Below are 15,486 nucleotides of genomic sequence, written 5' to 3' on the forward strand. Positions count from 1 at the left end.
TGACCTTATTTGGCTTTTTCGTAATATTTGGTAACCATACTTTTATGTTATTATTGTCATAATTTAACCATCTTATGTGCCATTCTCTCGTTATGTCTTTTATTATTAAACTTTTTATGTAGGATTTGGTCATTTTTACTTGGATGTGATTGTTGCAGTGCCGAGCTTTATCAGCTATTTCATCTGCTATGTCGTTGCCGAATATATCTGTGTGAGAATTTATAAAATTGAAATCAATACTTTTAGTTTTTCTAATTTCCAATATTTCGTTTTTTAATTCCTGAATTCTAGGATTATGATGGATGGGGTTTGCAAGAGCCATGAGGGTGGACAGACTATCGGAGTATAGGACAAATTTATTATGTGTGGAGTTTTTTATATACCGCATAGTTTCTGTTATAGCGGTAAGTTCAGCATCGAAAATATTTGAGTAATTTGGAAGTTTAAATTTCCCAATATGAATTAGTTCTTGTTCATCCATCACACAAAAGCCAGCTCCTACATTTTCATCCATTTTGGATCCATCGGTAAAGATGGTTTGTTTTCCATAAATGACCTTGTCCGGTCTTCTAAAGTTAATTGTTTTTAGTTCAGTAGGATGTATTTCCCATTTATTGTAAGGATATTCTACGTTTTCACTTTTGATACTTATATTATTTATTGTGCAATTCATCTTTTCCTGCCATATTTGATACATTAAACATTCCTTTTTTATTTGTAGATCTATGGGGTTAACATTGGCTAAAACTGGGAGGGTTTCGTTTGGGACGGTTTTGTAAGCTTTAGTTATTTTCAATAAGGGAATTCTTTGTATTGATTTTAGTTTTCTTAGCATGTGAGAATTATTTTCTGCTTTGAACCAAGCCGGTGCAGCATAGACTATTATCCGTTCTACACATCTTAGATATAATTCCCTAAGAATTTCCTCTCTTTCGTTTTTTATTTTATTAGTAAAACTAGATAACATTAGAGTTAGTGTAGTAACTTTGTTTTTTATTTTATCTAGATGTTCTAGAAAATTTAAGTTTTCATCTATAGTTACTCCTAATATCTTTATATTTTGAGACATTTTTATACTTTGATTTTTCATTTTTATAATAGGTGGTCTGTTTTTATATTTAGTTCCTGTAGTTATTAACATTGCTTGTGTCTTTGTTACGTTAAAATTAATACCGATATTTCTACTCCATTCTGATAGAACCTCCAGGGTCCTATTACCCAATTCTTCCAGTTGTCTTCTAGACTTACCTTTGATGATAATAGTTACATCATCTGCATATGCTTGTATATTTACCTCTTCTGAAAAGGAGAGCTCAAATATCGAATTAATAGCAATATTCCAAAGGAGGGGACTCAGGGGGGATCCCTGAGGACTTCCTGTATTCATCCTAAAGGTCATTTCCTTTTTTTGTGTGATGATTTGGTATCTTCTATCGATTAAGAAGCTTTTTATTAGATTAATTAAATTATCGGGGCAGTTAAGTTTAATTAATTCTTGGATGACGATTCCGGGATTTAAATTGTTAAAAGCATTCTTTATATCCAAGGATATTAGAATGGAAGAAAATTCGTCTTTTTTATCTCTTCTCAAAGTGTCCATTATTCTTTTTATTGCGGTTGTGCTTGATCTACCGTGTATAAAACCATATTGGGGTTTATTGAAAAATTTCCTTTTATATAGGAAATGATATAACATTTGGTATATGAGTTTTTCCAGTATTTTACTAAATAACCCTGGAACAGCTATTGGCCTAAAATTACCCGGTTCGGTTTTTTTCCATTACACTTTGGAATCAATATTAATTTATTGATTTTCCATTGCACAGGAAAGTACCCTATCTTGATGCATTCGTTATATATCCAAAGCAAAAACTCGGGATGTGTGGTTGTGATAGATTGTATTGTTCTAGATTGACTTTATCTATTCCGACGTCTGTTTCTTTCTTTAAAGTTTTTATAACCATTAAGATTTCATTTTTGGTAAATGGAATGTCATTGTTATTGCTTGTTATTATTTTATCTTTTATATTTATTGGGATTCTTGTAGGGAATAAATATGTTATTATAGTCTATGCTATCTTCTAATGTATTGGTATCTGTACCGTCTGTTTTTAGAACGGCCGGTATATTTTTTGGGGCATCATTGGATTTTTTCATCATCTTGTATTGTAAGGTAAAGGGATTTGATTTTTTTATCTGATTAATTTGGGCCGACCAATGGTCTTCTTTGGCTTTTTCTATTTTATTTTTATACTCTTGAAAATGTTTAATATAGGTATTTTTGTAGTGTTCTCTTATTGTTGGATCGTAGACTTTTTGATATCTTTTCCTCATTGCACGGACTTTTTTACGTGTTATACTTAACTCATTACTCCACCATTCAACTGTATCTCCTCTAGGTGTTATTCTACGCATACATTGTTTCCTGTATAAATCGATTTTTTTATAACTTGCTTCTATTGTTTTATCTATATCATCCCTTGTTTGTAGTTCTGTTTTGGAAATCAAGGTGAACCATTTGTCCTTATTAATTTTCTGGTTTAAGTGCATCTGTCCTTTTTTCGTTAGTCTCCATATTGGGCTTTTTTCTTGATTAAAGGCTTTGAAAATAATGTATCTATGGTCGGAACATGATGGGATATCACTGACTGTCCAATCTTTGATTGATTGGAAGTCCCTTTCTGAAATGATCCAATCCATGAACTGCCGCAGGGGCCATGGAAAGTCGCCAAGCATCGACTGTGATTTCTTAGAGCTAGGTCATTTCCAAATAAAAAATCTACTACATTTTCTCCTCTTTCGTCCGTAACATTTCCACCCCATAGGGTATTTTTGGCGTTAAAATCTCCGGTTATGATTATGGTTGTTCCTTTGAATTGATTTATTTCTTTATTTAAGATTGATAAATTTTCCATAGTGTCTGAGGTAGGCTCAAAATAGAGATTAATCAAGATGAAGGTTCTAGTTCTATTGGAACATTTCAGTATAATCTGATTTCTTGAAATATTTAGTGGAAAATAGTCAAAAGTTTTATCTCGACAAATAATTACAGTTTTTGGATTTTCATTTGCACAAAAGAATTTACAATTAGGGATGATATCCTGGATTTTTTTATTTTTAATATAAGGTTCTTGAATACAAATTATGTCTGTGTTTAGTTCTTTCATTATGGCATAACAATTATTTATTCCTGCCTTGCTTCTGGCTATATTAATTTGTAGAAAATTTAGCATGTTGAGTAAGGTAAATGTGTAATTTACATGCCCATTCTTTTCTTTGCAAGGGCTAGTTCCCTTTTATATTCAGGAGATTCCCGGGAGTAGGCCCAGTGGTAGGTATCATGGTTGGCTCCTTTCATGGTGTTTGCATACCCGCATGGCCTACAATAGTACTCGCCATTTCTTTCTTGACAGTCTTTTGCCATATGAGCTTCTCCACATAGGTGGCATCTAGATCGCTCATCTTTGCAATCCCTGGTGTTGTGGGTGTATAGCAAGCATCTCCCACATCTCTTTATCATGATCTCTTCGCTTACCCTGCACTCAGACCATCCCATATATAGATTTCTTTTTTCTAGTAGGGCTTTTGCTGAATGTAGTGCCACTTCTACTATGTACGTTGTGGTGCGTCCCATTTTGATTTCCTTTATGATATTGAAGTCATCCTGCTGTATCTTTAGGTCGTTTTTAATGTTGATTGTTGCGAGCAGGATGTCCCTTGTGATGCGTTTTTCCACCGCTGCTATGCGCAGTCTGGGGTTTCTCTTTTTAGGTAAGGCTGCCTGGAGTACTCCCGACGTTTGTTCGTTTGTGTTTACTTCTTGTACTAGTTTTCCCAGACCGTTTATATGTCGAGACTTAACCATTATTCCTCCATTCTTCATGGGTTGCAGCGTGGCATCTGGAATGCCCATTTCCGAGGGATCAGTGTTTCCTCTCAGTAAGATACCTATTTCCTCTTGTGTTCTTTTATCCTTTGCGTGAATAAAAGCCACTTCCATAGAGGGTTTATCTTTGTGTCCGCTAGGATCTGGGATCGATCCCACCGCTTGCGCGTAAGTCGTCTTGGGGAACTCACTCATTTTGAGTTCAAGGGTCTCCACTTTACTCTCTTCCTTCTTTAGTTCCTCCTTTAGAATGGATATTTTTCCTTCTGTTTCATTTAGGTTCTTAGTCACTGCCTCCAGATTCCTAATGGTTGTCTCCCTATCGGCAAGTATAACCTCTCTCTCTTCTTCAGCCATATTGGCCCTTACCTTTGTTTCCATTAGTTTTAGCTCGAGTTCCCTTACGAGGGCTTCATACTCGTGAAATACTCCTCGTACTTCTTGCTTATGTTTTATGGGTATTGTCTGCTCAACATCTATGTATTTGTCCCTCAGTCCTCTCAGTCTGGCTTCGATACTCTGTTCTTTAGTTTTCCCAACTCGTTCTGCGTTCTTTTTTTCCTGTGATGCCATGGCCATTTCACTTGTCGAGCACTTTTCCTTAGAATTATCACTAGCACTCGTCTTTATTCTTTTTTCCTTTCTTTGGCTTTCTCCCTCTTTTGAATTTACATTCTCCTTGTTCGTTACTTACACTCCTTGGTGTGAGTACCTCCTCATCAGACTCCGAACTTTCCTCAGTCGATTCCACGTCCCGATCATCTCCTCCCTTGGAATCCGTTTCCATATTCAGGGCTATAGCATTTTGCTTGCCCTAGGAATGTATGTGCCAACTTCAACTGCGATTTTCGGCACTTTCTATTGATTTTACGAGATTTTTGCTTTCTTCTGTTTACTTTCCTGTTCTAATTGTAGTTCCTTATTCTTTTATCTTTATTTTAGTTTTTACCTTATTTTGATACCTTACCTAGGACTAAAGTTATAAGGTGTTTAGCACCAGTACGTCTTTAACACCTCTTTCGCTGTTTAGAACCCTTTTCTGGTGTTGTATATTTATTTTTATTAATATTTAGGAATTTATTGGTATTTGGTATATTTTCCTATTCAATAAGCTTACCTATTTACTGGTAATTATGCTAATTTTAGCGGAATTCAAATCGGAAATAGCCACGGAAATCTAAGCTAGTAGTTCTTGCCTTCGGGAACTAGCTTTCCACACAGTGGTTGGCGGCATTCAGGTCTGCAAAGTGTGACCGTACTCTAACCGAAGGCAACAAGCTCGAGTCGTTGTCGGCGGCGCCGGCGGCGGCACTAGTAAACAAACATGGCTGCCCCGATGGATCGGGCTATCAAGATGTTTATTTTATTTTCTAGCGTTCTAGTGACCGGATTTTAAAAAGTTTTATCTTTTTGGAAATCGGAACACTAGATCTTTAATTTGAGTCCAAGTTGAAAGTTCTACACCGTAAATTCACGAAGTTAGCTTCCTCGTTGTCCAAGAGGTACAGTGTGTATAGATATGATCGCCCAGCCAGGACAGGCGGCGGTGTATTGATTGCTGTCTCTCACTCTTTTATTGCATCACCAATCCATATCAGTTCTAACCTTGAAGCTTTATGGTTAGCCATCGAAAGTGCTTCTAACCCCCGATTATTGGTATTTGTTATCGGTCTCCTCTTCACAACAATACATTCGTGAATGAACTACACGATGCATTAAATCTCTAGTAACAAGATACCCAAACACTCCACTTTTCTTATTAGGTGATTTCAGCTATACCGGAATAGATTTGCAAAGGGCATTATTCCATGCTCACACAATCTCGAGCGAAGCAGCCTACTTTGTTGAGCTGTGTAACGATTTTAACCTCACCCAATTGGTTGCACTGCCCACGAGGGTCGTTGGTAAGAAGTCCAGTATACTCGATGTGGTATTAGTCTCAGACCGTGAAAGGGTATCCGACATGCTACATTTGCCCAGTCTAAGTGACCACGATGATCTGCATTTCTACATCAACTTTCCTCTCCGTTCGCGAACGATTCATAGAAAAAGCATTCGCAATTATAAACGGGCTGACTTTGCTTCCATAAATCGTGAGCTAGAAAATTTCTATACTCATTTCGCTACTGACCTCTCAAGTCGGACAGCAGAAGAGAACTGGCAGTTGTTTAGCGACAAGGTTGCCGAGCTCATAGACAAGTACATTCCACTTACTAGTCACTTCCTTGCTCGATTCACCTTGGTTTAGCACCACTATCCGGCGTCAAAGAAACAAAAAGCGGAGATTGTTCCGGAAAGCCAGAAAAACCCTTTCCCCACAGGATTGGCATGCCTACCATGAATGTGCGAAGTCATACAATACTACAATTAAGGAAACCAAGAAAGAGTTCTACACAAATACATTACCCTATTTACTGACGCACAACCCGAAACAATTTTATAACATAGTCAACAAACAAGTTAGCGCGACTACGTCACTAATTGATAGAGATGCCAGGCCGATTCCATGCAATCAATCTGCTGACGTTTTCAACGAATTTTTTGCCAGTGTCTTTTCCGCTGTCAGTAGGAACTGCCCACATCTACCACCATCACGTAATCTTATGCCGATGGACGCCCTGATGTTCGATCCACTCGGCGTGGTTAGGATCATCGAGGGGCTTAAGCTACGCTCTAGCTCTGGGGTGGACAGTATTAACAGCAAATTTCTCAAAAGCACAAAGTTCTACACAATCGTGATACTGACAAAATTGTTCGAGCAGTCCCTGGAGTTTGGAACGTTGCCCCATGCCTGGACGACCGGAATTGTTATACCAGTCCACAAATCGGGTAGCGTGAACCAAGCAGCCAAATTTCACCCCATATCATTAACCAGTGTGTCATGCAAGATCATGGAACACATTATATACTCCCATCTAATCCGTCACCTTGAATCAAACGCCTTTTTCACCCCATATCAGCGCGGGTTTCGCAAGCAGTTTTCCTGCGAAACGCCGTTAGCAGCCTTCTCTTATGACATCCTCCGCTATTTTGACATTGGATTAGAAGTCGACTGTATATTTCTCGACTTCAGTAAAGCTTTCGACAAGGTATCCCATAGCCATTTACTTGCGTAGGTTTCCCACCTTAATATCGACACTAAAATCCTGGCCTGGATCCAGGCATTCCTGATTGATCGCTCGCAATTTGTCCACGTGAACAATACCGATTCTTCATCCGCACCTGTAGTATCAGGAGTTCGCCGTATCACCGTCCTAGGTCCACTTCTTTTTCTTATCTTCATCAATGACTTGCCGAACCCCGTTTCCTCCACTGTGCGACTCTATGCCGATGACTGTGTCATATACACTCCTACTGCCAACAATCTCGATACTAACCAGCTACAGTCTGACCTGACCTCTATTGCGACCTGGTGTTTCACTTGGTCTATGGAGTTGAACATCAGTAAGTGCAAGCATCTGAGAATCTCTCGATCCCGCAAACCATCCCCCCTAGTCGAATACAACATTAGTGGTGTGAACCTTGAACGAGTGTCCACGTTCGAGTACCTAGGTGTCCACATATCGTCTAACCTCTCGTGGAAAACCCACATAGCCCCCCAGGCAGCACAGCGCGACGACCCAACGTCGGTGCGCAGGCGGCGACCGACCCGACCGGGTCGGCTACCGACCATGGTACGACATACGGTTTGCCACACGGGGATGTTAATGGTCCGTTATCGGCAGCCTGTATCGTACCCCAACGAGTTCCCGAGGTGCAGCCAATGCACACTTACGGGTACCTCCTACCCCCCAAACAAGAGTTAATTTGCGCGATTTTTAAAAACAAAATCAATATGTCACTGTAGAAAATTCTTTATTGCATCATAGTCACAAGATACATGGGTTCTTTATGGCATCACTTCACCAGCAATGACAAAAAAAATGAGTGTTACATTGAAAGTATACAATCACCAGCCCCGCATATGTACTATTTACTTCACAAATATTCACTTAACAGAGGTTATATGGAAGAAAGATAGAAGTTGGAACTCGTTGCCAGTTAAGTTAGACCGTTGAAAGATAGAAGTCACTGAAAAGGTTAGCCAGAACATGATTGTAGGCCGGTTCCACGTTAGGTGAGACAGGATTTTCATTATTTATATATATATTTAGAAGCTCATCGTACATGATGATCAACATTGATAAAATTAATCATGCCTACCGAATACTTTCCGTGCAAAAAATCAAGAAATCAGGCCCTGAATTCGATTGTTGCAATTTTGCCGTGTTTGCACGTGTATACATCCTGAGTTTTAAAAGATATCATAGTGAACTCTTTTTATGCTTTTGTATGCCTACCTACCAGCAGTCCGAACGCAAATTTTGGCGCACAGGTGCAACACTGTGCTGTATAAAAAGCGGCGAACATGCCCTGTCGCGCAGTTTTGTTCCAGCTTCGACGCTTCTTGCTCTGGCTGTAGATATCTCCGTTCGTACACAGTAAGGCCGCGTTTTAAAGCGCTAACCACCTGCATACGCCTTGGAGAAAAAAAGTTTTTTTGCGTTGGATGAAAGGCCTAACATCGGGCCATATCCTGGCAAAATATATACGAAATCAAGTGGGACACTTTTGATAAATACACGCGCAAAATCCATGTTTTTTCGAAATACGCCTAAACATTTGCCTATTTTACCACATGCCGCTAGGAAGTATATGCAGGATAGATATATCAGATGAAAGAGCATTAAAAGCTGAGTGAGCTGATGCAAAAGTATTGCGATCAGGGACATCTACAGCCAGAGATACCACGCGTCGAAATTGGGAGCAAACTGCGCGAGAGGGCAGAGGGCATTTTTTATAGCACACAGCGTTGCACCTGCGCGCTACAATTTGCTCTCTGACTGCTGGCCTGTAGGCATAATAAAGCATAAAAAAAATTCACAACAATATCTTTTAACACCCGGGAGATATACGCGTACAAACACGGCCGAATTCAGGGCCGGATTTTCTCGTTTTTTTTTTTTTTTTTGCACGACAGCTACTCGGCAAAAATGATTCATTCTTCCGCTGTTGATCATAATACACGATGAGCTTATCAATATAAAAAATACTGAAAACCCAGGAGGTCGCTCGGACCTCCCTGCCTGAACTGACGTGAAACCGGCCCGTAACTAAATTTCAAATCCACTTACACGTAATAAAACGTAATGAAAATTGACGTGAAGTTCCTAAGCTACTTTAGAAATGTAACAAGTTACCTTCAAGGTATTTGCTACTCAATATCTATACTTTTTTGTTCTTGACCTGTCTATAGGGCTAATTCAGACCTTGCTGTCACAATGGGCGATTCAAGACGTTTCAAAATAATCTTGATATACAAAAACGATATCAATATCTCCTACGACGAAAGAAGCCTACATTTATAGGCTTCTTTAGGGAAGGATTTGATGATTTTGATCTCGGTACGTGAAAGGGAGCACAAAGCGCACATATCGTAGAACCGTGCCAAGTTTTAACACTGCTACTCAATGCCCTCTATCATTAACAATACACTGCTTATCGTTAAGATGCGCGATATCTCAGCTTCCTAATGCTCGGCTAAAACATAATTTGTAACATTCACCATGTAACAACGGGAGTTAGACGCGCCGTGCACATGTCATCTTTCATCTCAAGTCATGGGGGGGGGGGGGGGAAGGACTCAGCCTGCGATGTTTGTAAACCAGAATCGAGCAAAAGGAACTTGGAACTTTCTTCAAGTTGCTTTGACAAACTTAACCCCCCACCCCCGAAACAAAAGAACAGGGGAAAGGAACGAACTCCTCAAGAAGTTACTGGAGCTCAAAAGCAAAGAGCTACGCAAAAAGTTACTGAAATTAGCTAAGCTCAGTAGCCTGGTTACAGTATCGAGTTACTGGTAACGAGTTACCCCCAACAACATGGAACACGTGAACAACTTGAGAATCCGTACTACATGTGTCATGATCGTTCTATACCCTCTTTAAGAAAACAGAAGAAAATATCTGCGCACCTTTGCTAATACGAGGGCAACATACATACAATTTGAGAGCCACAATCTAAGAAAAAAGGGTGTGATAAGATAGTAACTTCTTTAGTTACCTCCTAGGTCAACATAGCGTCTGATAAAGGGTGTAAAAGGGTGGTAAAAGGAATTATCATCCGTCCAAATTGCGACAAAAAGGCGTACGCCCCCCTCGCTCACCTAATCAGAAGCGGTAGCTCTATCATTCGTAGGTAAAACTTTGCAACCGTTTAGGCACAACATATGCGACAACTAATATTAATAATTAGGGGTTTACGTGGAGAGACAACTGAGATCATGAGCGACGCCACAGCGGTCGGTCTGTGGATTGCTTTTGCCCGCCTGAGGGTTCTTTAACGTGCGATGAAAGCTCATCACACGGCACCCCGTATTTAAAGTCCCTCGCGGAAAACGGCGTGTCTAAGCAACTTGTATCCTGCCACCAAGTTGCTGGCGTCCTCGGCCGGGTTCGAACCCGCGATCTCGGGATCAGAAGGCGAACACGCTACCGACTGAGCCACCGAGGCCGGTACATGCGACAACTATTCCCTCCTAAAAGGTGTAATTGCTCCACCATTTTTTCTGAGAGTGCAGTATGGCATATGTGTGACTCGTACCTTTGTCTTTAGGACACTGTGAGAAATATTAATGTATCAAGAAGATGCCTTTTCTTATACATAGACTTTGTTGCTATGTGGGCCTCTTATTATGGATACCCGAAGTCCTTTTAAAAGAAAAACAACACAGCATACCAGATTGTATTCCTTTCAAGCAAGCATCACAGCGCGATAGGTTCATAGTGTTGTAACCGAAGTGCGGGGTGGATTCTGCAAGTGGACGATAGCTTGAGGTCAGGGTTACACTGAGAAAAGTACACCACACCACAAGACGCACACGTTATTGAATACAGACCAAATAGCTAAACTTACAGTTTTCAGCATGACATGACAAGATCCGCTAGAAAAATCTTGACCATCATCACCGGCTCTGAGGCAGAGATCTGGTGGTGGACACTTCAGTGATACCTTCATCAAGGCATTGATTTATTTAAGCACGCTCTAGTAGCAGTCCAGCATGGCATTCTGAATGAAAGATCAGGATAGCTTTCATTCACTCACAATTTCAAACAAATTGACATATCATATGCGTCGATCATATTACGCAAACGGACTAAAGCGGAATAGTTTATTCACTTCGGAAGTTCTTTTTTTTTTATTTAGAATGACTACAAAAACGAACCTTGAGCTGAAGTCCTCCACCATTCCAGTTTTGTAGGCACGCAGGAGGTGGAAAGCACAGCTGCAGCACGCAGTCGTCCTGAGAAATGGTTATATTTCGTTTGATGTCAAATGCACAATACGTACGATTCCACACTTTACTGAAACATATTTTCACCAAAACGTAGTTCATTATCCTAAAAGCAACGCATAAACCACAATGGATCACTGAAATCGAAACTATGCGATGCTGCGCTGCGAAGTTTCGAGAGAAGCCTTCTAGAACGGTGTCACTCGTGTTGAAAATGCATCTATGAGTAGCGTTTATCAATGTGAGGAATACCACAAGAAGAAATAGCACTTGCCCCTCGATAAATCGCTTAAAAATGTCGGAGTTCCTCGAAAGTTTCGGGAGCACGGCCGGATACGTTCGTTTCTCGCAGCGAGGGCGACGGGGACTCCGACAGTGCAAACACGGCTGGAAGATCGAGGAACATCATTGACCAGATTCGAAACTGTCGGTCACGTGATTGCAACACTCGGCGCCTGACAATCTGGGAAGAGAAATCCGTTGCTGCACCACGGTCATGTGACTGCTTAGCGTGAAGTGGTCAGATCAGCATCGGGGAGCGATCCTATATTTTGGTCACATGACCAAGATCAGCCCAGACCGGGAAATGATCAGAGCAGCATCGGGGAGCGATTCTATATTATTGTTCACATAACCAGAAGGAGACCAGAGCGGGAAATCATCAAGGCACCGTCGGGGGACTACCTCACCTTCACTTGCGCTCTACCTCCTCAGTTCCCACACTGCTGGGAACCAGTCGGGCACTATCGCCCGTTCAGGAGCGGAAGCCCCCATTGCGTCCCCATTCTTTTCCCGAGGGTTTGTGCTGCCTGGGCCATATATGCGGTGGTTCAAACTCAATTCTTGGTTTCATTCGCCGCTCGTTCCATCAGGCTCCTACCAATGTGAAGCTTCATCAGTATAAATCACTCGTTCGACCCAAACTCGAATATGCGGCGTCGGTGTGGGACCCGGCTACTGATAACCTAGTGAAAATGATCGAATCAGTACAAAATCGAGCCGCGCGTTTTATCCTATCAAATTACAACCGCACGTCTATCGCAACGGTTACATCCCATTTCGCCTATTCCCATCTCGCCTAATCCGGATTATCGGATTAAAGAGGCGGGAGGGGTAACTGGCGTTAGGCGAAATGGGACTGATGTGCTATCTCATTAGGCAAAACGGGACTGTCGACAAGTGGGCGTTACTTACATGCCCCGCCCCGATAGTGACGTCTGCAAGAAATGAATGCGCTCGTCCGACGACAACCTTACGTCGCCCGAAACAAGGACCTTTACATTTGCAAACGAAGGTGTGTGCGATACCACTAATAATAAAATGAATCGACTGTTATCGAGTAAAACGTTTTCGTTGATTCATGAATGGATGGATAGATGAATGTTTGACGTAAAAAAGGGATAAGTTTCCATACAGACTAGACACGGAAATGGACCTGCTACCTGTGATTTATCCAGGCCCCCCCCCTACACCCCTTAACACCCCCCAAAATCTGGAGGAGACCCCCTAAAATCTTGTGAGATTGCGCAACATTGAGTGAAACGCATGTAAATACACCCCCTTGCAGAACCCAACACCCCCGCAATCACGAAATTCTGGGTAAACCATTGCCTGCTACCACTTTGCAAAATCACTAGCAGGGAGACAGGTCTTTCGTGCGGCTCAGGGAATTGGACTTGGAATGAAAAAAAAAGAGGCAGATTTTTTTTATTTTTGGTCACTTCAAAAAAAGAAAGAAAGAAAACTTCACTCGTGAAAAGAGCGGAGGGAACACGAAGGCATGCCGAAGGGTACGCCGTGACCAACCAGATGGTCGTGACGTGATCCCTGTGCACGTGACCTGTGACAGACCTCATTGGTTTAGCACATAGATACGAAATATAACAGGTAAAGTGACTTCTGGCAGCGCGCTTGAATAGAACTAGCAAAGAGATAAAGTTGTTATGTGGAGATGCGTAATTCACTTTGACTTCCCGACAAAGAATAACAAATTTCTCGCATATACTTTTCAGGAAGTATTAAAAAATGCATTTAACGCATTGCTATATGCTTGAATAAAACCAACCAGGTTCTAAAGTTATGCGAAGATGCGAAAGTGACTTTTGGCAGCACGCCAGTGGACCGCCTTCTTTCCTCACGTGACAGGGATCAGTAGGCGAAGTGGGACTGTCTGCAATATACATTAGGCCAAATGGGACCCCCTTGAGTTGGATGTTGATGAACTTCCTAAGGGATGGCGCGAAAATCTGCTAAAAAGCATTATGCGAAATGGGAATAGGCGAAGTGGGAAGACACGATCGTAACACACATGAAACAACTTTTGCACTTATCACCTTTCTCGCATCGCCGAAAAATGGCCCGTCGCATCCTATTTCAAAAAATGTAGTACCACGATGATCCCGTTCTTTTCGTCTTACCTCTCGGCTCCACAATACATTTCACGACGCATCGATCACGCACGGAAGGTCTTCGTGCACCCTTGCAACACCAATCCTTTCTCTGACTCTTCTTTTCATCTGACTTTTCATCCGCACGTCTCGTGAATGGAATTGTCTACCACGTAACGTTGTTAATATCCGGGACTCATCTACCTCCAAGGACACACTCGAAGACTTACTTCACCACCCTAACCACTAACATCACGCAGTGAAAGTGTCCTTTGTACTTGTAACTACATTTACATGTATTGCTAATTGTTTTTGTGTTACATTTTGTATCTACAGAGCTTTATCATTTGTTATATGCCTATTTGTTTGCATTTCCTCTCTGCAATGCCTCACGGCCCTGAGGGTACTATGAATAAATAAATACGACGACGACCCAAATTGCAGAATATGACAGGCATGGCGCAACAGAAACACTAGAAACACTACTCAGCGGAAGCCAGCGCAGCCACGTGACCGGAACCCAACAAGATTTCGCAACCGCTCCGAAGGCGTTGGTCAGAGCACTCTGGGTCGCTCCGAGTTGGAGGAAGGAGCTCCAAATGAACCAGTCGAATGCAGTGAAACTGCTCTGTTTCGACCAGTCGAAGACTAAAAGTCGCTCCATCGCGCTCTAGAGCGGTCGGAACCAGTCAGTTGAAGACACCATTAAAGTGTGCGGGACCATCCCTTGCTTTTCAATTTGGTTTTCCAAGGTTGTCGCGCACGGCTGTTCTGTGTTATTCGCCTGAAACACCGCACGCAGCCATGCCATTATATGCGTTTTACAATGTTCTTCCCGAAACGTGGTACCACCGGTAGGCGGAAAGAAAAAAAATAAAATAAAATAGAGCCACTGACCTCTATCTAGCCAGCTGTGGCGTTCCATTTTCCTTCCAAAAACCTGTTGATTAAAGCTTGAAGCACGCGTCGGTGGTTCAGTGGTAGAATACTCGCCTGCCACGCGGGTGGCCCGGGTTCGATTCCCGGCCGACGCATTTTCGAGCTTTTGCGCAAAGGAATATTCGTATACCCGTTTTGCATAAACCAGTCTAAGGTAATATAACTGGGGAAATAGTTGACATCGATTTATTTCCGTCAGTCACTTTTCTAGGACAATGACCATAACATGCCACCCCCTTGCAGCAAAACAAATAGCCTGCAATTAACGTATTGGTGTTATGGTTGAGTACCGTCGGAACAGAATTTATGGAACGCAGTTTCGATGTAGCTTAGCCCTCTTCATTGGACAAAATCTTGATTGTGTTACGACTGTACATACAGGCAGAGTGTGCATGTTGCTTTCCAACCACTTGTCCATTGCATTTCAGATCCCTGGTTAGGGACAATGCCTTAAAAGTGCACAAGATAGATACTTTACTGAAGCCACAGACCGCTTACGTTGTACATGTCCACATAAACAAATTTTATTAGACAGCAACCGGCAGTTACGTCCAGCAAAGTGACGACTCTACGTGGGCTCACATTTTCTGTATGTAACAACCGCGTTCCACATTTCACTTCTATCAAGTATGAAGCGTTTGTGTGGAAAAAGTAACAAGCATATGCTTATTGTGAATATGACTGTTATAGATATTAGAAATGTGTAACACAAACCCTTTACACAATTTGTACTGTTTACATAATGTAGTTCAGGGAAACTATCCTGATCGTGTCCTTAAATCACATTTTGTTAAGAAATCAATAATCAGTGATCCACAGCAAACTAACAACTCCGTACACTCTCAGAAATGAATCGCTTAAAATACCACTTACAGCATTTTTAACAATTTAGATGTAAAACGCTAAAAACGCGACAAATTTTACCATTGCGTTTATGAGGA

At 41.4% G+C, this 15,486-nt stretch overlaps 1 non-coding gene across 1 annotated transcript; it reads left to right on the forward strand.

The window, feature by feature from the left end:
* Positions 1-14,569: 14,569 nt before the first annotated feature.
* On the forward strand, positions 14,570-14,640 carry Trnag-gcc (transfer RNA glycine (anticodon GCC)). The gene has a single exon. It is a non-coding gene; the product is annotated as a tRNA-Gly (tRNA).
* Positions 14,641-15,486: the final 846 nt, after the last annotated feature.

The sequence above is a fragment of the Ornithodoros turicata genome, unplaced genomic scaffold (assembly GCF_037126465.1).
Source record: "Ornithodoros turicata isolate Travis unplaced genomic scaffold, ASM3712646v1 Chromosome12, whole genome shotgun sequence".
Classification (NCBI taxonomy): Eukaryota; Metazoa; Arthropoda; class Arachnida; order Ixodida; family Argasidae; genus Ornithodoros; species Ornithodoros turicata.